The sequence below is a fragment of the Eupeodes corollae genome, chromosome 3 (genome assembly GCF_945859685.1).
Source record: "Eupeodes corollae chromosome 3, idEupCoro1.1, whole genome shotgun sequence".
Taxonomy (NCBI): domain Eukaryota; kingdom Metazoa; phylum Arthropoda; class Insecta; order Diptera; family Syrphidae; genus Eupeodes; species Eupeodes corollae.
The window spans coordinates 40,623,646-40,650,650 of NC_079149.1; the positions used below are offsets into that span (position 1 = coordinate 40,623,646).

A 27,005-nucleotide genomic window follows, 5' to 3' on the forward strand; every position below is an offset into this window, starting at 1 on the left:
CACGCGCACAAAGACAAGATTGATTGGTAAATCCCAGAAAGTGAAACAATTTTCAAGGCTTAAATTCTTGCATGTAAGTTATAAGGTTAAGAAAGATCACGTTTTTCTTTTAACTAATAAAAAAAAAGAAATACAAAAATACAATTAAAAAAAATCAGTCGTGATTTCTTTTTTTTTTCTCATATGCGTTACAATTACTATCTATTATTTTACCATCTAACTAGTTAAGACATAAAACACAAAAGTCAGGTCAATACGTGTAAATTTAAAACCATACGATACATTCATCAACCTAGAAGCTATCTCTTGCATTTAATATAAGAACACGACCTAATGTACAACCAAATTGAGGTTTTCAAATATGTTAAATATACTTTCACTGACAACTTATGTTGATGTCATTATAAACAAAACAAAAGTTGTAATATTTAAGTCTTTCTGGTATTCATATGATAATCGATCTTATCTGCCCGCTAGCCATGTCAAATTTTAAATTTGCGTGGACTTTCATCAGTCAATACTTGATATTATTTGATTTCCATTTCATTGGCCTTGTTTTTGAAGATTTTGTATTTTTAAAGAAATCAATATACGTCTTCCTAATGAAGAATTAAATTTTAGGGTTGGGTTTTTAAAGGCCTCGAAGACATAAAAATTAATTTTCTCTTTTACTTTCATGGTCATTTTCTGATAAGTTGCCAAAATTTACCTATGAACATCGTATATACAAAAAAAAAAGTTCGTTAACCCAAAAAGAATTGATTGACAAAATGATATGCAAAAGATGTCTCCAAAGCTATAGATATTTATTATTGTGGTTGAATTTGTAAAACAGGCATTTTGAAAGTATTTATTAGAGAAAACACTTATACCCTGAACAAACAACTAATCACAAAGAATGAATCAGGGGAAGAGCTTTTTACTGAAAATTTCACTTCGATCAAATTACTTAAAAATTGCACACTTTCAATTAAATCTGTTTTTTGACCTATATTCTATGTCTACCAAGGTCAATAAATATGAATCAATAATTGTTCTTGAAATACGTATGCGATTTTTCCCGAAAATTGTATTTTTTAATAATTGTCTATCAATTGACTTTTTACTACTTCATAAAATTCATCATAAACTAATATGCATATGTGCTTTTTTACACCTTTTAATGAATTTCATATTTATCATACACGTATTCAGTCATTCAACTTCTAACCATGCAATATTGAAAAATGTTTTCCACCACTTTTCTCCTATATGTAAATGAATTGATATGAAAAACAAGGCAAGGGTGATGTTAAAAAAAAAACGAAAAAGAAAATTTGATACTAATTGCCAATTTAAGCAATAGTGTTGTTACATCAATATTTAATTAAAATCATTTTATGTAATTCATTTTTCACACTATTTTTATTTTACTTTGAAAATGAACCCAACTTGAAAATGAGAAAGGTACAATGTGGATGATATTATTGAACAAACTATGTTAGCTCTTCACGTTTTCACAATTTTTTTTTTTGTAAATTTTTGAATTGAAAATGAAATGTAAAATTCAAAGAATAAATCAATATTGATACTGTTTTGAAATTAAATTAAATGATGGATCCTATAGACTTTTTGACAGATGTAATTTAAACTTACAAAAAAGTTCTAATTTTGAAAAACTTTAGTTGGTGATACGATATCATTAAACAATAAATTGAAAACAAACAATACATTTTCGAGAAATATTGCAGACATCGAAATGAAAAAAAAAGGTCAATCTATTTTTTTTTTAACTAGCGCATAATATGTAAAAGGCTTAAAATACCTTTAATATAACAGAGACACAGTGTGAGTATTAAGAATATAGGAAGAAAGGAGTTGTCGGCGTACATTGGTTTTGAATTCTTGAACATTGCAATGCATTGAAAAGATAGAGTGTAGTAATTTATTCCACATTCGCGTAGTACGGCTAATGAAAGAATCTGTATTCTTTATAATGCTAAGGGTAAATTGATAGGCATCTCTAGAAGCGCGAATATTACGGCTATTTCACTAGAGTATACTTCGTTAAAATAACGGTAAAAAAGGTGAGATAAAAAACTTTACGACTATATTCTAGTGACGTTATTGAATTTAATGATATTTCTGTCTGCAATCATTTTAAAAGCTCTTCATTTTCTTTCTTCAAAATCATCCCAAAGATGGGAGATGGGTTTTTAAATTGTAGCCAATTCAAAGGGAAAGACAAATTTCTTATCATCTTATTTATTAATATTGGTGGCATAGCTTTTGTGATCGTTCTACAATAAGTGGTTGTTAATGTAGATACTGAGAGTGTTGACATATTTAGTTTCACTGATGATTTTGCTAGTGGCATGAAACACCTAACTTCTATATTTTGTTGCTGTAGTTCTGCATCAAAAGAAGAAAGAATGTGAGTCATAAAATGAATATGAAGAGCTAGATAATTAATTGTTTATGGAGCTGCAGAAAGGATATCTGTTTTAATAAAAAGAGTGTCGGAGACAAGGCAGAACCCTGAGGCACATCAGGTATATTCTAAAAAATAATACTACTTATATTGAACGGTCTGAAAGGTTATCTATATTCCAACGATAGAGGTATTCATTTAAATCAAATGCATGCACATTCGATAAGAGGCTTGGATGTCAAACACTATAAAATGCTTTTGAAATATCAACCGGAAAAATCTTATTTTCTACAAATCCGTGAGATCACCAGAGAACCTATTGCTACGAATGCTACTGCCGGTCACAAAACACTTTCGATATTCGAATTTTTGTTGAGCTGCAAATTAAGCAGTATTTCCATGACTTTGAAAAAGAAGGGACTTTAGTTCAATCATTTGATAATTAGAGGAGGGAGGAGAATTGACTTTTTTGGGCCTGGACAAATACCGTTTTGAATCCGAGACATGGGGAATATATGAATGAAAAAGCTTACGCTGTGGTTTTTCCAGCGTTCAATAACACCTCTTTAGCAGATTGTTTAATGTCGCAATCTTTTAGGATACAAGCTGCATAATGAGTGTTAATAATACAATAACTTACGCCCTTAAGTACAAGTGGAGTCACAGAATTCCCCAGCAGCGTTGAACTGACGACAAACTTCCTAGTGAAAAGATTACCTTTCTTAACACAACGTTAGTGTTATTGACAAAAAGCAAAGGAACCGAGAAGAAGAAGAATTCCTCTTATTTTTTTTACAAATAACCACAAATATTTACTGCCTTTGGGAGATTGCAATATTTCTTATCATAATTTTGGTCATATATGTACGTAGCGTGGACTGTCATGCAAGGAATCTTGGGTTCAATCCCTGCCTGTGCCACCTAACTTTTTTCACGGGTACTGTCTCTTGCGAGGAGTTTAGTAATTCTTGTCATGAAAAAGTGCTTTCTCAAATTAGCCGTTCGGATTCGGCATATAAACTGTAAGTCCCTTGCATCTCTGACAACATTACTCGCGCACAGGAATGGTTGAGAGTCTTAAGTCATTAGACCATGATTCCTCATGGATTGTTGCGCCACCTTAGTTATTTATTATTATGTATAAATTTGTTGCGTCGAATATATGCATTGCAGGAAATTGTGATGGTTTGGTTGAACTTGTTCCGCTTTTCTTCTGTTTGTTCAGCTTTAAAGCAATCAAAACTTGAAGCTCCAATTGAACCAAGCGTTTTGCTTAGGTCTGATGCTTTTAACCCCGTTTGGGATAGAAACTCTCAATTCTAAAATAATAAACTTTATGATCCAGCATTAGAGTCAACGTCAAAATCAAGGGAGCATAGTGACAAGTTAAAGATCCCGAAATAATTACCGAGATCATCCCAGTTGAATTTCTCGTATTTTGGCTTCTTATGAGCTCTTTCTTTAACTAGCTGGTTTTGACACTAGAAATTATCTGAAACAACACAGTGATCTGATGTGACTTAAGGAGATAGAACAATAATAGTGCACGTATCACTGTCAGAAGTAAGGAACAAGTCAAAAGTTTTTTCTACTCGACCATTTACTTACAATTTTCGAAACCCAATTGTTTACTTTTGTTAAAAATTATAACATCGTCTTACAGCTTGAATTACGAACAGTCAAAGAGCTGATATGAAAAATTTCACTTACTATATGCCTAAAAATTGCTAAGCTAATCAGAACTTTTTACAAAGTATTCTTTCAATTCTAAATGTAACTAAACATAAATCAACACCTTCTTATCGCAACGATTTTGAAAAAGCAGAGGATAGAAAATCAATATCTTGAAAGACAAAATAGAAAGAGACTCAACTTGACTTACAGAACAAATAGCGAGCAAAATTGGTATAGGTTAGAAAGACCAACCAATATATATTTAGTTTTAAATATAATTATATTATACACCTAACAATCATGATTAATTAAAAATATGAATTGGCAGCCATTAGGTGAGACTTAATAAAATACTAATCCATATCGACTTGACTTGGTTTACTTTTAAAGTATTTTCTTTATAAATAGTTATAAACAATTTCTTGTAACAATCAAATAAAAGTTAAGACCAAGAAAGACAGCATTTTAGTTTTTCTTGTAGCCAATCCCATATTTAATTCACATTGTCTATTGTAATTTATACCAATGTTTCTATTAACAATACTATACAAGTTTTTTGTTGGATATTTAGAGACCTGAACCAGCTGCAAGTTTTGATTATGTTACAGAAATTCTATACTCACTTCTTGAGACAGATAACCTTGGTGAGATATTTTTATTGTGTTATATTTTATACTCACCCACTACTAGATTGTGGGTTGACCTATTGATATAGGTAGGTTGGTAATGGGTAAATCGAAACACGGAAAAATTGGTTAAATTAACATTTTACTCCACCAGTATTGAAATTAAAGCAGGTTCGGATTACAAATATAATCAAGACCAAGTTGCAATGAAGCTGTTTAAAAGATATTGGTATAACCTTGTTGTTTTCGTTTTTCTTTGTTTATTCAATTAAAATGAGCTATTTTCTTAAAACCTCTTAATCATTGTACTAAAAATAATTATTTAATTGCAAGTTAAAGTTAAAAAATATTATTTTTAAAATTAATGAAAGAAGGTCATCTAAATCATACAACAATTATCTTTACCACTTTAAATATAATTGAACTATATCCATGTTTAGCTATGGTCCTAAGTCTTTTATTGACAATTTTTAATTTATCGTTGAAAGAGTTCCTGGTGTGGGACAAATTATTAGGAATCGCACCAAAACCATTTATAAGAATTTTAAAAACAGATCTAATTTTTCTTTTGTTCAAAAGTAGGCAGCCATGACATAGTAATGAGAACTTAAATTATTACATATACACACTCCAAGTTCAAAGTTTATGAATGCTTAGTTTAAACAATATTTCTAGAACAATAACATCGCAACAGCTCTAAATTATGAAAAAAGTTCTTATTTAATGTTTCCTGTTAACCAAAAATATCAACATACGAGTAACTACAAGAATTTCGGGTTTTGTATTGCCGTTCTTTAAATACACATAAACCTTTTTTGGATCAATCTTGAACAACTGACATTTCTTGTGGTAACCCAGATTGATATTATTATGGAGAACATGAGTCGATTTCAAGCTTTTTTATACAAATTTGAGTATTACTGATTTTTCATTTCTTGACTCAGAAATGAAATTATCAAAATGACAGTTTTTAACTTGTTTGACATAGTAGTTTCATCTGGTATTAGTAATAAGAGTAATTTTAAGTAAGAATAAAAACCTAGAGACATAGAACTTAAAATTGGTTAAAATTGATTTTGGATTCGAATGTCTTGAACAATTAAAGATTCTGATTTCAAACTTGTTTCATCCTAAAAAATATTGGTGTTAACTTTCAGTTACAAGCAACAATTAAATAATACTGCGCGCACTAAAGGGGTTATGAATACCCTTGTAATAATTAAACATAGTGCGAGCAATTAAGAAAGGTGGATAGGATTAGAAAGGAGAAACCGAAACCACATTAGTTTTGAATGTCTACACATTGTAAATATTGGAAATAGTGACCCTGGTAAAGTATTCTCTGTACTTAACAGTACGTCCAAAATTAGGCTCAAGGGTAAAGTTATGGGCATTCCTAGCAGTACGGGTATTACGGTTGAATTGTTAATGGGAGCAATACATCTGACTTTTTTAATAGCGCATTTTTTATAAAAATAACGATAAAGCAATGACAGGCAAGAGAAGCAAATGTCTTGGTAAGAGAACGATCTCCAATTATTTTTGGAGCTCTTTTTGTTCAATTCTATCCAGAAGACTCAAGTACGTTATTGGAGTTGGAGCACAAGCCCAAATATGAGAGTTATACTCAAGTTATGGACGAATAAAAGCTTTGTAAATATATATGAGATAAGACTTAAATCTGGAAAAGTTTGTTCTGAAAACGCATTTTATTATTAACATTGAGCGCTTTGAGTTAAAGTCCAAATAATCTCATCTCAGCCCTATCTTAAATATCTTGCAGATATTTATCTACTAATTTCGTCTCGACTTCATGAGCCGAGACCAAGATTTTTTTCGTCTCATGGCGAGATCTTATTGTGTATTGAATATATTTGTTAAAATTTATATTCCTTCAGTATATAACAATATCCTCAAAAAGATACTAATATTCTCAATATTCTGAGGCTATCGATTCTGAAGTAAGAGGAAAACTATGGGTGGTTCATCTTACATCTTTCTAATCCTTTAGACATTCTTTTTTCATTTTGGATGTAAACTTGCAGACAAAAATTAAATTTCAAGCCAAGTTTTCTCAGAGTAATAATAAGCACAGAATTAACAAAAGCCAATTTACCCAAATTAGAAAACAAAAATGCATATAATTGATTTTGAGAATATGGAATGCAAAATTTAACTCTGCCTATTATATCTCTTAAATTTTTCATCTTAAATGTATGAATATGTAAATATTTATCTGGAAATGAAATATTATAAGTACAATTAAAAATATTTTACTCGAGGTCAAAAACTTTGTACAAAGTAAAATCATAATTAAACTGACGTAAGCATACACTAGACTTATACTCATATGCATATCATATACGGGTTAAATATTATATTTGTATATCATATAATGCAGTTTTAATTACTTGAAGAGACCTTCAAACATATTAAACAACCAAAAATCAATGAAAACATTAATTCCCTTAATTGTAACGAAAGAAAGACTTATACTCGTAAAAACATATCATGTAGGCAACGTGATGTTAAAATCTTCTCTTAAAACATCACGAAAATTATGATTTTCCACTCATTGAACACACAAATTACTTTTATGGAAGGTTACCATACTATTTTAAATTTTGTTTTTTTTTTTAATTCAAATTATTACAGCAAAATACATACGATAAATTATATCGCATGGTTTCGTTTCGTTTGGTGAAGAAATTTAATAATTTAACAAAAAAACTTTAAATATTATTTCTTCATAGATATAAAAAGTGTCTTATAAAGGTTTATACTTTTTTTGGTAGGAAAATTATATTCAATTAATTTTGTTTAAAAATTTTACCAAACTTTTATAACACCCTTTTCTACATAAAGACAAATTTGGAGTCAATATCATTGTCCGTTCACAAGAAATTATATTCAAAAATTAGTTTTTTTTTCTAATTTTTGCCACAATTTGTTTGCATTTTTTTTGTAAAAAAATTCTATCAATTGATAGTTTAAGAATTTCCAGATGTCAAAAAATCACTTTACCTATCATTAAAAAATATATTTTGGAAATTTTCGGGCAAAGATATTTTTTTTAAATGTTTGTTAGGCAAAATGAAATGTCCGTTGATTTCTTACGAATTTATCAGCCAGATTTCCGAAATCGAGTGAAATAAAATTGACACCTTTATTGAAAACCGGATGAAATTGTCGTCAGGGTTCTAAAATCATTTTTTGTATTTTGTCTCTTACTACTTCCCATAGGAAGTTATTTTAAAATGTGGCCGATTTGTCAAATTGAAAATTTTAACATATCTCGAGGTCCCTAGAGTCGAAATAAAAGAATTTGGAAAGATGTGTGTGCGGAGCAAAACGTTTTTAAAAAGAGGCTGGGATGCGACCCACACTGATAACTTCCCATCTTTTCTGTCGATTTGTCTTGCTTAAAAGTTTGTCTATATGTACTCGTATCAATTTTTACCAAATTTGCGTACTATTTTTTGTAGGTTTTATTTTTTATGAAACAACAGACTGTTGGATTTTTGTATAAAAATTGATGAATATCTTAAACAATATTTTCTGTGAATAAAATAAGTTTGAAGCCAATATTTTTAATTTTTGAAAAGCTAATTGAGTCGAAAGTAAATTTTTACCAAGTTTTAGTATTGTTTTTCATTAGACTTTTATTTTTTGTAAAAATACTGTCAATTAGATTTTTTTCAAAATTTTATTGAATATTAAAAACAATATTTCTTATAAGATAAAATTGGCTTCAATAATTCAAATTTTTGAAAACATATTTGAGTCGAAAATTAATTTGTACCAACTTTTATTAATTTCTTTTTTAGGTTTTTATTTTTTTTTTTAACTGTCGATTCGATTTTTCGCAACATTTTTCAGAATGTTGAAAACAATATTTCTTATAAAATAAAATAAGTTTGAAACCTAAATTTCAAGTTTTTGATAAGATATTTGAATCGATATTCAATTATTACCAACTTTGAGTAATATTTTTTTTAGATTTTTATTTTTTATAAAAAAAACTGTCAATTTGATTTTTCTCAAAATTAAATCAAATGTCAAAAACATTATTCTTCGTTGCACAAAATTCTTTTAGAGATGAAATCATGTTTTAGTCGTAAAATTTTGTGGTGACAAATATTTTTTTTTTTTCATTTTTTTGATTTTTTTCAAGAAATATACTTAATTCAAGTCTCTAGCGTTTTTGGTTCGTAAGATGTTTAGGGTTAACCAAAATTTTTACTTAATATAAAAAAATATTGTTGGTAATTTTAAAATATTTAAGAATAATTCAACTGACAATTTTTTTAACCCTACACGAAAACCTACAAACTTTTCATCAAGACGAATCAAGACAGACGGGATGGGAATTTATCAGTATGTGTCGCATCATTTTTTAAATATGAAGTAGAAGCTTTAACTTTCCGCAAATTAAGTCGACTTTATATATGTATTAGTGAACCTTAATTTTACATCACTGAAATTACTTCTGTTCTCAAATAATTTTCATTTGTCGTCCTTGAAAAATCACACCAACTTAATTCAGTCGAATTGAAATCATTTGAATGTAGATAACTTAAAAATGAATAAAAACATTAAATCGATGTCAATAAAAGAGAATTTAAAAATTGCAATTTCCATTGCATTTCCAGTGAAAGTCAAATATAAAATCTAAGCTGCTTATCAATTCTGTCCAACTTTACTATGTGTAGAATAAAACGTAATTCACCTCATTAGCATTATTTGATCTTAAGATATTTGAAATACTAACTGAAATATTAATTTTTTAAATTTCTTAAAAGTTTTTTTTTGCTAGTCTGCGGAAATAATATCGATGTTGATATCTTCATCTACGTTATCTATTTCAGTGTCATGGTTTTTCAAATATTTTAATTTTAGTATGCATGGAAAAATTCGTATTAGAGGTTTTATCTCGAAATGTATTTCAGACTTCAAAAGAACATTTATTCCATAAAACCGATCAAAAAGGTTAGAAGCTCGCAAGAAAAGTTTTGGTGGATTAGTTTGAATCTTTCAAAATCAATTTCTTATGTCAAGGTTTTTAGATACTACCTTTAATAATTAGACACATTTGTATGAAGCTTTTTGGGGTTATTTAAATTTACATATTTATTTTCAATCCTTTATTTCAACATTCCTTTTAAAAATGTACAGTCTCTTATTTATTTTACAATAAACCTCATATGTTGTAAGCCTTCACCTGCTATATATTAGTTTTGAGAAAAACCCTGAGCGTTTATGCTTTAAATGTTTTTAGCAGCAAAACGCAAAACGGTATAAGAGCAAGTGTATGGAATATATTGAACAAAACGAGTGTTAAAACAGATAAGTTTGAGCACATACAACTGCTATCTAGATTCAGAATAAACATTTAAAATTAATTCTAAGATCAATTATTCAAAACCATACAAAAATTACAATTAAGGTTTTTCAAAGATTCAGATAGTGTCAAATAAAGACTCATTAATCATGTTATAACTAATGAGAAATTTCCAAAACTAAGTGATACACTAAAAAAAACTTAAACTATATTTAGAAGACAAGAACGTGTACTTTGTGAAAACATCGTAACATACTTTTTTAAGAACTATCTTACCTTAGCCTAGCCTTAAAAACATATTTTTTTATTTAGTTGACATTTTCAAATAGGAACATTTAAGAAAACGTGATCTTATAGAAAAATGATGAAATAAAATTCAGCATCATCAGAAATAATATTTCACTCTTTTCCTTAAATTAAAGTAGTTTGTCATTACCGGTGTTTTGTTGGAAAATCTATCAATAGTAAGGTAGGATTTTACACGAATTACAAAAACAATATCTGCAGTATGAATACTACCGATAAAAGTTAAAGTACAATCTAACTACGGATGTATGTTTGACATTTACACGAGTCTCGAATGGATTTTACATATGTATGTCCGTTCTCAAATGTTTGTACGATTGATATTGCATTTGTATCTCAATGGCTGTGTTCGTTGAGTAGCTGTGCATTTGGAATCATGTGTTTTCCATTGGGGAAAAAAAATCAATGTGTTACTGTTGATATTATTTAGTATTGTTAGTAAAAATAGACTAACTGGGCTTATTTTGCAAGAGAATACGATAGAAAAGATAATCAAGTTTTGCTATGTTTCCACCAAAGTTTTGTCTCAGTTTAGAATTAATTAGTCTTTTTGGTGTCCCCACCGAACAATAGAATTTAAAAATGATTAAGTTTGACAGCATTTTCTAAAATGCAAATGGTGTTTCGATGTTTCTTATGATGTGGAAATGAAGTAGTTTGATTCGTGTTAAACAATGAAGAACTGAACAGTGCGCCACCATATAAGAATAAGCTACAAAGGATTTTCTTTACAAATTTAAGCTCATTTCAACTCGATTCAGGTATAAAAAGAACTGACGAAGAATTGAATGTAGTAGTCTACGAACAAACCCCCTCCTTGAAGCAATTGTTAACTAAACTTTTTTTATAGAATCTCAACTTCCAGGTGTTTTTTTTGACATTTATTCTTTGTCCATTTTATTAGTTTTAGTTAGTTTTTTTTTTTCTGAAATTAATTTTAACTTTTGATTTTTACAAAACTTTCTTCTATTTGTGTTTTGTTTATTAATATTCTGACAGGTCTTCTTTCACTTGTACCAATTTTTAAATCCAAAAATATCACTGCTGCCGATGGTTTTTTTTGGGAATTTTCTACTATACTATTTATGGAATGCCAAAAAAACACGGGTATTATGTTTTTGAACTTATGGCCTATTTTTCACAAAAAAATAAAAAAACAAATTGGTATTTGATAATGTACTTCTAATTACAGCCATTTGAGCTTTATGTATTGAATTACACACAAATTTATGTGACACACATATACATATACATATACACTCTTTTAAAATGCTATAAGAGGGCAAATGTAGAACATAATATAGAATATATGAACATACATAGATGGCATTTTATTTCAAAATGCAGATAAATTTTCTTTTAAACTTTTTCTATCTATAATCAATTTATCAAATAGACCACACATTTTTGATAACCACAATCTAGAATTTATGAGAACACAAATGGGACTAAATAAATGGCATTTTGTACTCTTTATATATCTAAATTGCCAATACGTATATAAAGTAGATAAATATATACGTATATACATTTTTGGATGCAAATATTGTGGTCTGGCAGCTGATGCCGGTTAATAAAATAATAAAATGCACGATTGGGTCAAACGATGGTGATTTTAGAATATTTTACTTCTATATTTTTTTTTTAATTCTAGACAACAATATAATATTCTAATAATGGACAAATGGGTGGGGGTGGAATCTATTATAAAATGTATTTTGTTTTGCGTTAGCTTAGCTGAAATTATTTATAAAAAAATAATCTTTTAACTCGAATTTATTGCGCCAATGACAAAAAACGAACGAAGTTGTTGCTCGATGGAATCATATGAATTTTTTAATTAAATTTATTCAAATAATCATTAAAAACAAAGCAGGTGTTGTTTATATTTAAAGGATGCATTCTCAATAGGTATTTCACATTTGACACTCAGTTAGAAAATTAATGTTTTAATTGGGCTGCTATTCGTCGAACTTAACAATCAAGCAAAAAAAATCAAATTAAGTCACACGACAAGTTTTATTACAATAACTCCAAAATAATTTAATTAAATTAGCAGCAGAAAACCCTTTAACCGTTTAGTTCATTAGTTCCTACCGTTATTTCCAAAAAACAAACTTGTACGAATTTTAACGCAGAAAGAAATTACTTAAAATTAATTTTACCATATTTAAGATATTCTAGCTTAACATTTTGAAAATATTGCTTTTAAAAACTGTCGAAAAATGGTACTGAAAAAATGTGAAAACTATTGAAACTAAAAAATAAACGTTTTGTGTATTAGAAATAAATAAAAATATTAAATAATATTGCTTTTTTGACAAAAGAGAAGATTTATGAACAGTGTTTCAAGGAAGCAGTTTCATTTTGAAATTTAAAAACACGAGGTTTAATAAAAGCCCCAAATAACATTATGCCATTGTAAGGCCAATATTGACACACGAATCTTAAAAATATGACAAAAATTCTGAGACTAGCATAAAATAAGTACTACTAGTGCCATGACAACCACACCAACTGATGCCTCGGAGAAATTCCTCCCACTTGATATATTCGTGAAAGAATTTGTGTCCAAAAGTGCACCACGTCTCAAGCAACTCAAACAGGATATTAAAAGCTTTAAATAGGTTTAAACCTAGTTTCCCTTACAAAAACCCTACTTTTTAAATATGGAATTAAAACACCATCATAATAACAAATCATGTATCGATTTTATTTACAGAACAGTCCCGAAAAGTTCAAAAAAGCACTCTAAGTACTGCAGAGTCTTTCAAAGCATCTTCTGAAGCACCAAAGCACCTTTTTTGCCATTCTCAAATTGTCACAAGGGCAAATATTCCCAAAGGAAAAACAAAATACCTTTTGAGTGTGGCAGGTTTCAATTATCCATAATGATATGTATCCGGGTCATAACTCATTGTGCTTCAACATTATCAGATTGGATATCAGCTCATACACTTCCTCCATGAATGCTAAAGCCTAGACAAAACAAGAATGACAATACACGACCTGTGCGACAACGTCTCATCCTTCTCACCGAAGGACATTTTGATATTCTCTCAAAAATCAATATTGTTTTTGTCAATACTGCACGCTTGAGTACTTTTTCTACGAAAAAAAAAGTTCTTTAGTCTTGCAAAAATGTCCCCACATTTTTAATGAATTCTAACAATTCAAATTTGTTTTTAAAGAGTATGTGGTTTCATTTTTATTAACGGCGTAGTTTTTACTTCTCGAATGTCAAAAAACGATGCCTTTCAAAGTAGCATCTGCTCAAATAGCCCGCTATTCAAAATAAAACCTCTTTTTGGCAAATTTGGTAAACAGAATTCTGACTTATTTTAAATACTGAATTTTAGCCGCAACTACCTTAAATTTTTATCAGCAGCAACCTCTTCTTTACCTTTTTGCCCATCATCTCGTATCTTGTAGTAATATATTTCCATCCACAGTGAGTTTATTTTCTTTGTTTGTTTTTCGTTCACTGTGGCGTATACTCATTCTTGGAATATTTTGTTTTGTATTTTAAATATTTTCCATGTCACGTACAACAAAGGATTATGATTCTTTTCTCTAAATTGACAGACGGTTTTTATATTCTATAACAACAGGTAGGATTATACTAAAATTTCAACATTGACATCATTACCAATACCAACGAAAGAAAAAAAGAACTACCTAAATGGGCAAATTTATTTTGAACACAAAAATCTATAAATCTACGAGACAAGATTTTTTCTTTCAATAGATATCTAGAAGATACTTACTCAAAAAAGTAAACGTGACTATCTCAAAGTATCTAAAAGACTGATTTATATTTTTTTTTCTTACTTCTTCGTCTTCTCTAATAAATGAGGTCAAAGTATATAAATCTTGGTCAATGAGATGAGTTTGCTGCAGAATAGCAGAAGCAAAATCACCGCTACAACTAGTTTAGGTATAGGGAAGGTATATCCAAGCGTAGAAAAAATAAAAGACTCCTTACCTACCTACATACCTACTATTGAATCATAGTTGTTAAAGGCGCATAGCAATTAATCAAAATTCCTTTTCGAAGAGCTGCTTTGCTTTTTCGCTACCGCAAAGATTAAGTGATCCATAATTATTGCACAACCTACATTTATGCAGTAATACGGTTAGCGCATAGTACTCGACTCTTAGATACTTTTATAGATATGGCAAAACACAAATGCACACACAAATATCTGTACAATGGCGCAGCGCACCAAAGTGATGGATGAAAGATAGATAGATAAGTATAATAGACCTCTGTTCCTGCCTACCATATCTTTGGTTCGTCAAAGAAGGTAAACAAAACAAATAATTAATGTTCTCATCTTGTATACAACATCACCGTCATTTACCGCTTCATCTTCGTTTTCGTCTTCGACTGTTGAAAGCTGAAGAGTTACTGCATTTTACTGCTTGAAGATGGAGATAGAGATGGAGAATCTTTTGCACTCACTGTAACATGGAATACCTCGATGACTTATGAAGTACTTCAAACGATGAACGGTGCAGCGCCCGCCAACGCCATAATGACGACAACGACGACACCGCGCCGCCATTGTTTTTGCTTCTTGGTGCCGTTACAGTGAATACTTCTGTATACCTAACCTATCTACCTAGAAGGCTCTTGGTATGCTCCCATTTACTCAAGCAGCATCTTATTCGGTAAAGTGAATGCACACATAATTATAAATGATTGAATAATGCTCGACAGCTTATTAAGTTTGAGGGTGGTAAACTAGTAAGTGGCAGATGGTAAGCCGGGTAAAGATATTACACCTTTTCCTTACAATGCAACCAATTTTGACATTATAGTTGCCTACCTTAGGTATATGTACATATACCTTCTGTTACACCTACTTATTGCAATACTGATGGCGCGCAGAAAATATATATTCCAACAAGTTACATATATTAAAGTATCTTAGTGTTAAAAATCCAAAGATATGCGATGTCTCTGTTGAATGAGACATTTTTTTAATTGAACTAATGCAAAATTGTGAAAAGAATTTAATGGAACCTTAAGTAAGAAGAAGCTTGATTCATCTATCAATTATGAATCAGGTGTCAGGCCACTTTACAAAAAAAAAAGACATACGAAGTCTTTCGGAAATGGCATAATGTTTTTTTTTGTGAGAACAAAGATTTTGAAATTCTTTTTGATTAGAGTATCAAGGTAAATAGATTTTTTGGTTTCTTAAGTTTGAAAAAATACATTCAATAACAAAGCTCATGGAAGGTCTTGCAATGGAGATTTCAAAAATTTCATTTGTGAAGATCAAAGTTTACACGAGATCTACGAAAATAACAGTGCTTGGATTATTTGTGGTATCTTTTTAAATCGTAGCTCTATTTTACACGGACAGCTGTTGCCTACTCGAAACCTTAAGGGAAAGAGTTGATGGAAATATTAAAAACTTATTTTCAAAGTGAGTCATTTTTAACCTATATGCATAGCGATTTTTGGAGGAAGGAGAACTCTGGACAAAGATCTCGGATTATTCAGTAAAAAAATGTCCAATAGACACAGCAACTGAAATCGCTCGAACATCCACCTCGTTGTCGTTTCGGACTTACTGTCTTGGAGAAATTTGAATTATGCAATTATTTTTCAATCAATCTTCTTTCTTTTTACAATAAATTGTACGATTCTGTTTACGTTCCCACGAGCTTTTAAATCTGTTATATTTTCAATATTAAGGAAAACTAATGCTAGCTTACCTGAGAATAACAGAGGTATTTCAATGTTAAACTCCATTAGAAAAGTATTTGCTAGAATCTTATACAAAAGACTCGTGAATTCAGTAGAATCAAACAATCGCTTAAGTATGTTTCAAGCTGGGTTTCGTGAAGGTTTTTCAACGATTGACCATAGTTTTGCTTTATCGAGTATTGCTAACAAATTTATCCAAAGAAAAAAGAAGATGTATCGTTGCCTTATCGACTTAAGAGCTGCATTTGATACCCTATATCTAGAAAGTTTCTAAATATCTACGAAAATTTTGTATGTAAGACTTATGCTACACTTTAGGATACAGCCAAAGTTTCAAATTGGTTTCAAACGACTGCAGGTGTTCCCCAAGGATGTATCCTCAGCCCAATCTTGATCGCTCTCTACATTGATGATATTTTAGATAATTTACCCGATGGAGCTTGTTTTATCTGATATTCGCATAAAAGTGCTTCTTTACGTCGATGACTAGGTTATACTAGCAGATAACCCATCTTCTCTCCAGCTACAAATCAATAAGTTCCAAACGTACTGCAATATCTGGGACCTTAAAATAAACTCAGAAAAAAGAAAGATAATGATATTTGAGGCACGGAGTTGTAAAAGGTTGAGAAAAGAAAGGTGGTTCCTTAACAACAAACCTATTGAAACAGTACAGTAATTCAAATATCAAGGAGTGTTGATGTCTGCTAACGATGGCTTCAATAAACAAAAACATAGACGTAGGATCTAAATACCGAGTTTTAAGAGCAACCATTAACACTTGCTTGTCTTACGGTATTCAAGTTTTTGGTCACACCTATTTTGAAGAATTTGAGATGTTACAACGCCTCTTTTTCAAAAGATTATTTCGGTAACCTAATTTGACTAGAACCTATGCAATTCATGTTGAGTCTGGCATTGCGCCGCTTTATGTTAAAAATTGGAAATTGCAGGCAGATTTTTTAACAAGAGTGATGAGTAAACCAAGTTCGAATCCTCACATATTTTTGTCATTAAGGTTCTTTTGCGCCATTTAAAGAATGGATGATTGCTTAATGTTTTTCTTGAACTGAATTAGTTTAACATAGATAACTGGCAAGATATCTTTTCGAATGTTATCGCAAAAGTTTATGAAAATGGATATCTTCAACACCTAAATAGAGCATCATCATCGTCAACAAGAGAAATATATAGAAATCTAAGCCACTCTTTAAATACTAATGCGACAAATTATTTCAATAATAGACTTTCTAAAAGAGCTATAGGTACAATTTTCAGAACAAGGGTTAAAATATTGAACTTGAATTATATTCCGCATCGGTCCGATCTACCTCTCCATTCCAATTATTGTAACAGAAATGAGCGTGACGATATTTACCATTTCATAGCTATTTGTCCGATACTACAAGAAATTCGAAGGCTTTTTAACATAGTTTCCTCTCTAGCGAACAAATGTTTGCTGTAATGAACGGATCTGTTGGGTGGACAAATCTCTTCATATTCTGTAACCATGCTTTAAATTATCGATGAAGCTTTTCACCCCTTTATTTTTTTTTAAACTTTGTTCTCCTAAAATTATTAATTTACAAATTTCTAAGACAATTTATAATATGATTTTACAAATGCGTAAATTAAAAGGCAAAAACCAATAGTTATCAAAATATCATTTATTTTTTCTGTTTGAGCGAATGTAAAACAAAAAATTATATTATTTTTAAAACAAGAAATCTAATGCAAAGCTACAAAATATTTATTTTATTAAAGCAAATGTTATTTTCTTGAAGATTGTAAGCAATTTTTTTTAATGAAATGAAGGAATAGTAACAATAATAATAATTAAATAATATACAATCATTTTGTTCGAAAAATCATATTTTTTGTTGGCGTTTTAGGGAAACTTGAATTAAACAACGATTTTCGTCGGAAAATCATATTTTTAACCCTTTTTGGGAAAGGGCAACAATCGGGAAACTATTCTATTCTTTTTGTTAATTATAAGTGTTTGGTTTTATATCATTGTGAAATGAACTCGGAGGTTCATTTTACTCTTGTTAGAATTCTAAGAGTATTTGAAGTTTAAGTAGTCAATCCTGCCCCCGTTCTTCTCCATGCGTACATTTATGTATAAGTACAAAGTTGAGACCAATATGGCGCCAAAAGGAATTTAAAACCAATAACCCCCTTTTCTGACTTACATCAAAAATTTGTTCGATTTTCGAAACTGATTTTGATTTCAATTCAAATTTTCTTCCGAAAACATATATGTATTCCTTTTTTCCAAACAAAATGCATCTTTTTGCATTTATAGTGCTACACCTAGTTCTTGGAATTCTTATCAAACATATTTTTGAACACAAAACTATATTATACAGACACAAACCAATAAGTCGTCAATATCGAGATACAGAGAAAAGCAATCATATACCAAGTCCAAAACTCAACAACATATCATGTGTTAGCTTTACCTACCTTTACCTACCTGTCTACCTGAACCTTTGGTGTTATTGATGGTTGATAGAGGGTTAAAAGGTAAAATCAATTTGAATTTCCGCATTGTTTTACCCCAATTTCAATTAAACTTCAATCAAGATATTATACCTTTTGTATAGGTCTTCTTTTTCTTGTCTAACCTTTATATGTATGTACATACATTTCTTCTTCGTCTTCTAATATGAAAAATATATATATATATTAAATATGTGTACGTATATAAAATATTTGAAGCCCTTAAATTTAAAACCACAAATTTTCAATCTGCAATTGTTTAATCTTATCTGAAAACTTCCTTATTGCCTTTGAAATAATTTAATAGCATGTGACCTCATAGAGAACTTAAATAGACTTTGAGGCTTGTGAATGCTGTTGCTGTTGCTTAAAGTATTAACACCAAAACAACAACAACAACAACAACAAAAACAACTCAGCATGAGACGAACAAGTGCAAAGACCCAGAAACTTGTTTCGCTTGATTACAAACGAGGAAGCCAGGAGAATGATGGAGAAAAATGGAATGAGCAACATGAAATATCATCACAAAGCAAGAACAAGAAGAAAAAAAAGCGTTTTGAAAAAAGATAGAAAAATAGCTCAAAGCGAAAATCCACACTTTTTTTCTCGAACCCAAACCCAATCCCAATCCCAGTTCCCAGCATCATACCTTTTCCCGACTCTCAACTCCAAATCCACATCTCCTCATCCGCATTTGCACATAAAACGACACAACAACTTCGACATAACACAAAACCCGAACCCGATGGCTGTGTCATGATGTTTACATCGTCTTGGCATGGCTTGGTTTGGCTTGGCTTGGCTTGACGACGATTCTGACTCTGACTCCAACGAGACGACCGACGATAGCCGTTTCCATTTCTATGGTGTAACTGCCTTTGGCGCAGGTGATTATGTTTTTCTTAATAGACTCTCTGTCCACTTGAAACAACCCAACCAGTAACCAACCTGTAACCAGTAACCAGAACCCGGCTTGGCTCCTGTTTTCCTTTCCTCATTTCGTTCCCGCTTTTCTTGTTACTATATATACTCTTCTCATAGATAGGTACAAATCTAGACCTACCTAGAGTCAGCACCTGTTTGTTGATGCACATTTTGATTTCTTTTAGAATAATATTAACCCATCTAGAAGAACATCTATACACAGGCGACATCACCAACCAGAGAGCTTGAGGAGGGGAGGGCGGGCGCCATACCATTCTGGATTTACCTTTATGGCTTTGGCAAGTTTTGTTCGAAGAAAGGAAAATATTTGCTCTAGCAAATCTGATGGCAGATAGATATTTTTTGTATTTTTTCAAACAGGGTTCTAACTAGCGCACCCTACTTGTTGAGTTCTTAAAAGAGTCAGAGTGATTCATATACCTATACTGTATGCCTGCCTATCTCTATAGAACTACTTCAGTAATGGTTGTTGGATATAGAGAGGTTCTTTATGTATAGAGAAGTTCGCATAAGGGACTTTTCAATTAGTAGCTGTAACACATTCTTCAAGAACTATACTCTCAAACGACTATTGATGGAGTTGAATATCGTCTTTGACAGAAAACGTTCTATTTGACATATGAATAAGGAGTTCTTTTCAAAAAAGTTACTTCTTTTTTATGTGCGATACAGGTAGGTACTTTGTGCTTGGTTTCGAGAATGTTTCTTTTACCGCCAGGCATTTATGAATGAATAGCTAACAGATAGCCTCATTGAAATATCAAACTTGAACATAGGTACAAAAAAAACCTATGCACCTATGAAACCAATGATGGTGGAAATTAAAGAACCTTATTGACCGATTTTGAACGAAAATGTATGAAAAAGCGTGCTTAACTACTTTTAAATATAGGATGTTTTTTTTGGGTGTGTGTTTTTTAAGAACTAATAAATCGCCTATAATTTAATGTTGTACAGAAAAATTTACCTTTCATAATGTTAAAGCGTTTGCCATTATGTTTTGAAAATGATTATAAATACCACCTTAGAGCCCAAATTTGTACCCACTTTTTACCGCATGGGGCCATATGTTAGGAATAAATAGCCGAATATTATCGTCTTATCTAAGTTCACAATCGTCAAAAACGTGTTTGAAAAAATCATCACATGTTTGTTTTCCTTGAATGCCGATCGAGTTATTTTACGAACTAAAACGTACAAACAAATTAGTATCATATTTCTCTAGGAAATTTAATTTTGTAGAGGATTATTTTTCAATGTGACAAATAGTTTTCAAGATAAACCCGAAAAACCGGAAAAAAACGTATGTTTCTCTTCACTGCCGCTGGAGTTATTTAATAAACTATATGTGATACGAACAAATTGCTCGAAGCTTTTTTTCATAAAATTTAATAAGCTTTAATTTTGTTAAACAACAATTTTTGATACGACAAATAGTTTTCGAGATTTCTTAACCACCGCTAGAGCTCACGTCGGATTCTTGGGGACTTTTGTTTTGGTTTATCACCAGACATCAGTTAGTAAGTGTTCCAAGTTTCAAAACTGTTGGAATTTGTTTTAGTTGAAAACCTTTATTAACTGAACTATAATTTCTTGAAACGAAGAATAATAATTTAAAAATCTGGTGAAATTTCGAAGACAATAAAATTGTCAGTTTTTTTTTATTGCAAAAAATATAAAACCTAAAGAAAAATACTAAAAATTAGTAGACATTTATTTTTGACCCGAATAACTTGAGAAAAAATAAAGGTATTGACTTTAAACTAATTTCAACTGAAGCAAAATGTTGATGTTAGCTTTTGGTAAGAAAAATTCAATTGAATGTTTTTTTTACAAAATGTGAGGCTTCCAGTACAAGGCCCTCCCTACCCTCTATTTTTTGTTCAGAAGTGTTCATATTATTGTTGTTAAAACAGAAGTCAATTAGTGACTATGTTTAAGTTATGAATTAGATTTTTTCAAAAAAATTTTCTCTTCAAAAATTACTTTACTTAAAAAAGGTCATAAGTATAATATTGAAACTGCTGCCTTTTGAAAACTATTTTTGAGTTATTCAAATTAGTAATAGAAAACTATTTTTTGATAATCAAATACAAAATTTGACAATATTGAATTTGTGAGGGTAATTTTTGTGATTTTTGTCAAATTGTTGCAGTCAAGTGACTAACTAAGTTTTTTTTAAATTGGGTAAAATTTGAAAATTGATTTTTTAAGATTTTAAAAAGTTCAAATCATTTCTTTCAAAACGTTAATTATGTAATAATAATTTTGTTCTTTTTTTACTGTCGAAACAATAATTAAAAAATGCCCATTATGCTCTGATACACTATCTGTGTAGCTTGAAACCAAAAGATTTGTAATCTAGCTGTGTTTTATATTTTTATTTAAGAAGACTTCCTATTGTAAGATTAGTTTAAATAAATATGATTTAAAATAATGAAAATGAAAATAAATATAAACCAGCATAAAAGTGTTCACATATGCCTTTCTCCCCGATATAATGGTTGGGCTCTTCAGAAGTTTCCCTATACTCAATACTATTCCTTCTTTGTTTTGTTTTATGAGGCACAATTTAAATTTGTATTTCAAGCCAATTAAACAAATGGTGTGTGTTTCTTTTCATGACCAAAATATCTAACTTTGCTTTCAATTGTAAATAGGTGCCCAGTATCATTTGTAAACAAGTTTCTTTAATTAGACTAAACGGTATTTTATTTGTAGATTACATACAATTTACACTGATTTTAGTGTAGCAAACACTTAATATTTAGTTTCTTTTTAAAGATACTCTACCTACCTGCACCTTTACACTTAAAAGGTTTTGTAAGAAAAAACAAGGTGCGTTTAAAGACTTTTAGAACCCCTCCTTTTTCTGTGATCTAGGGCTGTAAATATATACATACTTTGGATTTCGGTTAAGAAATGCTGTGTAATATTTATTTACTAAACCTTTTACATACTTTCAACTTTTTATTATAATTTAAGAAATAGTGAAAAGATTATAAAACTTAGTTACATTCTAAATTAAAGAACTTAAAACTTCAGAACCTACGATTTTATTTTAACTTTTTCAGTATTGATGTTTATACGTTTTCCTATAGCCGAGTATTAAGTATAGTAAAGTTTAACAATTTTTTTAAAGAAACCGTGCACATGTTTTTGTTTTTGAGATTTAATTTTAAATGTTTCATTTGAAAATCCATTCGAAAATAGGAATACAAGATCAATTCAATACAATTTTAAAATTTAAAGTATCACCTTATAAACTTATGTGACGGTTTCCACATAGGAAATTATTGTAATGGATCCGATTTGTCAAATTGAAAATTTTGACATTACTCGACGTTTCAAGGTCCCTAGAGTCGAAATAATAGATTTTTAGAAAAATGTCTGTGCGTGCGTGTGTACGTACGTCCGCTACGTTTTTGTCGTCGTCCATAGCTGAAGAACAAGACAAATTTTGTTACACAGATAATAAGGAAGAAAGATGCAGAAAGAAAAGTGCATGGGAGGTTTTTTTCACGATATAAGTTTAAAAAAATTGCACACATTTTGGTTGACTCTAAATATCTCATGAACCAGAAACGCTATTGACTTGAATTAATTTTAATATCATGTATTCTAACGTGATACTAAACAAGTATATTTAAAAAAAATACAATTAAATGAACAAAAAATTGTCACCTCGAAAATTTCACGACTAAGATATGATTTCATCTCCAAAACAATATTGTGCAACGAAGAATAATGTTTTTGAAAATTGACAATTTTGAGAAAAAACGATTTGACAGTTTTTTTTTTATAAAAAATATAATCCTAAAAAAACATTACTAAAAGTTGGTAAAAATTGAATTGAATTTCGACTCAAATCAAAATCAAATCAAATGGGGTGGCGCAACAGTCCGTGAACCAGGGCCTAGTGACTTACAACTCTCAACCATTCCTGTGTGCGAGTAATGTTGTCAGGAATGGAGGGGACCTACAATTTTTATGCCGAATCCGAACGGCTAGTTTGAGAAAGCACTTTTTCATGACAAGAATATTACTCTTGAAGGATTTGTCAATTCCTCGCAAGAGGCAGTACCCGCGAAAATTATTTTTTTTTTTTTAAATTAAGGTGGCACAGGCAGGGATTGAACCCAAGACCCCTTGCATAACAGTCCAACACACTAACCATCATGCCACGGGTACTACTCGACTCAAATATCTTTACAAAAACTTGAGATTCTGGCTTTAAACTTATTTCATCTTATACGAAATATTGTTTTCAACAGTAATTCGAATTTTGACAACAATCGAATTGGCATTTTTTTTACAAAATATAGAAACCTAAACAAAAAAATTAATTAAAGTTGGTATAAATTGATTTTCGCCTCAAATATCTTTTTAAAACTTTGAGATATTGAATTTAAACTACTTTTATCTTTTAAAAAGTATTGTTGTCAACGTTCAGTAAAATTTTTGATAAAAATCGAATTGACAGTTTTACTATTGAAAATAAAAATTTAAATGAAAATTTAACAAAAGTTGGTAAACATTGATTTTCAGCTCAAACATCTTGCAAAACTTTAAAATATTGGCTGTCAACTGCTTTCATCTTTTAAAACATATCGTTGTAAACATTCAGTAAAATTTAAAAAAAATCATTTTCTGTGAAATGAAAAGAGTTTGAAGACAATATTTTTAATTTTTAAAAGCTGTTTGAGTCGTATGTAAATTTTTACCAAGTTTTAGTGTTTTTTGTTGTCGTTGGGTTTTTATTGTTTTCAATATTCAGTAGTTTTTTATTAAAGTCCAACAGTCCGTTTTTTCATAAAAAAATTAAATCTACAAGAAATAGTAGGCAAATTTTGTAAAAATTGAAATTTGGTTCTTGATATCTCTCAAACTAATTTCATTCATCCAATTTGTAAAAATTTAAGAAATGCTACTAAAATTGGTAAACATTTGTTTTAGACTAAAAATGTGTTTAACAAAACTAGATTTTCAAACTAAACTAGTTCCTTATATGAAAATTATTGTTGGTAATTTTAAATTTTTTTAAGAATAATTTAACTGCCAACTTTTTTAACCCAACACCAAAACCTACAAACTTTTAAGCAAGACAAATCGACAGACAGGATTTGAAGTTATCAGTATCTGTCACACCTGAGTCTCTTTTATGTTTATATTTTGTATCATCTTTTAAATATTAAAATTCATTAAAATATTTGGTTTGTTTGTCTGGTTAACTGAATTTATAAGTTTTGTCTTAAGTTTATTTCTGATTTCCAAGCGTTTTCAATAAATTTCTTTAAAAGATTGTTCTGTTCAAAATGTTGCTTTATAATGTGCCCTTATTTTAAAATGAAGTATTAATTGCTTAGCTTTTTAGAATTAATCAACATTCATCTAAATAACAATTATGCTTTTAAATCCGAAAACTCAAAAATATATAATTTTTCTAATCAAAAATTAAAAAAAAATCTGATAAAAAGATTCCGAAAAAATAACCAGATTGTTTAGTCTATTTTAAAAATAATTATTCAATGTTGATCTGGTTTTTAATACTCAAAAACATAAAAAAAAAACTGCTCCGATCCTTTATGGATAAACAAAATCATGCATCCAATATTTGGGATTAAAATCACAATATTTTAAGATATTTACTAAGCTGTCCAATTGCAAACATTTAAAGTAAAATCAATTGACCAATTGACTGTTCATTGATCGCTCTAAAAACTATTTCTAGATAAATATAAAGAAAGTTCAGCTAGCTTGACGTGAATTTTGACATAAATCGAGGCAATATCTGGTCTAACTATTAAATACTTGTTATGCTTATATGCATATGTATTTCGAACATATTTTTTAATCGATCTTTTAAAATGAATTGTCGAAAACGGTACCTGTTTATACTCTCAAAACTGATTTCCCTAGCTTATATCCATTCATTTTATTAAAGCATTTATATAATAAATCTATATACATATTCTTTAGAAAAATGGTTATGAACAAAATAATAAACCCCATTAAAATCACCTACCAAAGGAATACAATTCCTAAATTTGAACATTTTCTGACTCCTTTGCCATCGGTATTTACTTATCGGATTGATTTTCTTATATCATTTGATTCTTCATCAAGAAAAAAAATCAAGCCAATTACTTCGATTTAAAAAATAAAATTATACCTTACACAAATTCCATATATCACGCAGCGAAATAATTAACACTTCCCCATAAAACCAATCATCATAAATTCAATCATTCTCCTCCTCCTTTTAAAATCAAGACGAACTTATGACAGTCCCTAACCCATAGCCATTAGCCCAACCAAAACCAACAATAACACAAAAAAATTAAGTCTCAACTTACCACTTTGTGCAAAAACCAGCGATCCAAATAAGGGAACTCTTTGTAAATCTTCAACTCCTTACAGGTACTTTGTAAACACTCCAACGAAAAAACAAAAACAAAAAAAGACTTAAAAAATCACTTTGAACACTTTTATTCTTTGCCTTTTACGTTCTCGAATTCAATTACAATATTCTTTATTCATAAAATCGTGCGTGCTGAAGAAAAATTGCACTTGAAACCATGCATGTGCTGTTCTGCACTTCTTTTCACTTCGCACTCTTTTCGAAAATATTCACCCGAGTGAAACAAAAATAAACACACCAAAAAGAACTTTTTTAAAAAAAAAAGAAATGAGAACAAACAAGAAATCGATTCCACACACTGAAGATAATGGCAAAAGTCGAATCAGGACATTTTTTCTTGTTCGACGTTACGTTCGTCCTTAGCGAATTCGAACACAGTCGAAGTCTGGCTGAAGATGTTGGTAGTATGGTACTCGATTTAAAATTCACTTCACCCGCTTCACGTCTATCTGCTTAAAAATGGAAAATTTGTTTTTCTTCACTCGATTGATCTTACATACGCGATATTTGTCGTTGACGTATCTTTTGCATCAAAGAAAACAAACTAGGAACTTATTTTTTCCTTAAGCTTGTACCAAAAAAAAAACCTACTCACTTCCTTATTCCTTTCCTGGCGTTATTATTCTTTTTGTATTTTTTAAGAAGGATATAATGTTACCAAAAAAAACTTGTAAGTTGAATAAAAAGTATCTTTTGGGAAGCAACTTAATGCATCTATAAGTATCTACCTTTTCTTTTGAGAGACAATCTTAAACTGAATCAGAGTTCTTGTAACTTTAAAGACTTAAACCGTCTTTTCCTCAAGAAAGTGTCGTTCCGTTCGCTGTTTGGAGTGTGGCTTGCTGCTTGATAGAAATAACCAAGTGCTGCGTACTTCGTTACTCTGCGCTGGTGGCTACAAGATCTACAACCAGAAGACGCCAACATCTACCTCCGCACCGCTCCGCTCGTTGCCACCAAAACAGTCTATAGTCTACACTACACCTCAGTCAGTGCGCTATATTTTTCTTCGTTTTTTTTCTTCGTCTTCGGCCAAAAAGTCCATTATGCCG

General features: G+C 30.1%; 1 long non-coding RNA gene across 1 annotated transcript in view; it reads right to left on the minus strand.

Annotated features, from left to right (window-relative positions):
• LOC129951119 (uncharacterized) overlaps window positions 1-26,746 on the minus strand; it is a 105,052-nt gene extending 78,306 nt beyond the window's left edge. The window contains exon 1 of the long non-coding RNA XR_008782132.1: window positions 25,889-26,746. This is a non-coding gene — a long non-coding RNA (uncharacterized LOC129951119). The remainder of the gene's footprint in view (window positions 1-25,888) is intronic.
• Between the last annotated feature and the right edge of the window lie 259 nt (window positions 26,747-27,005).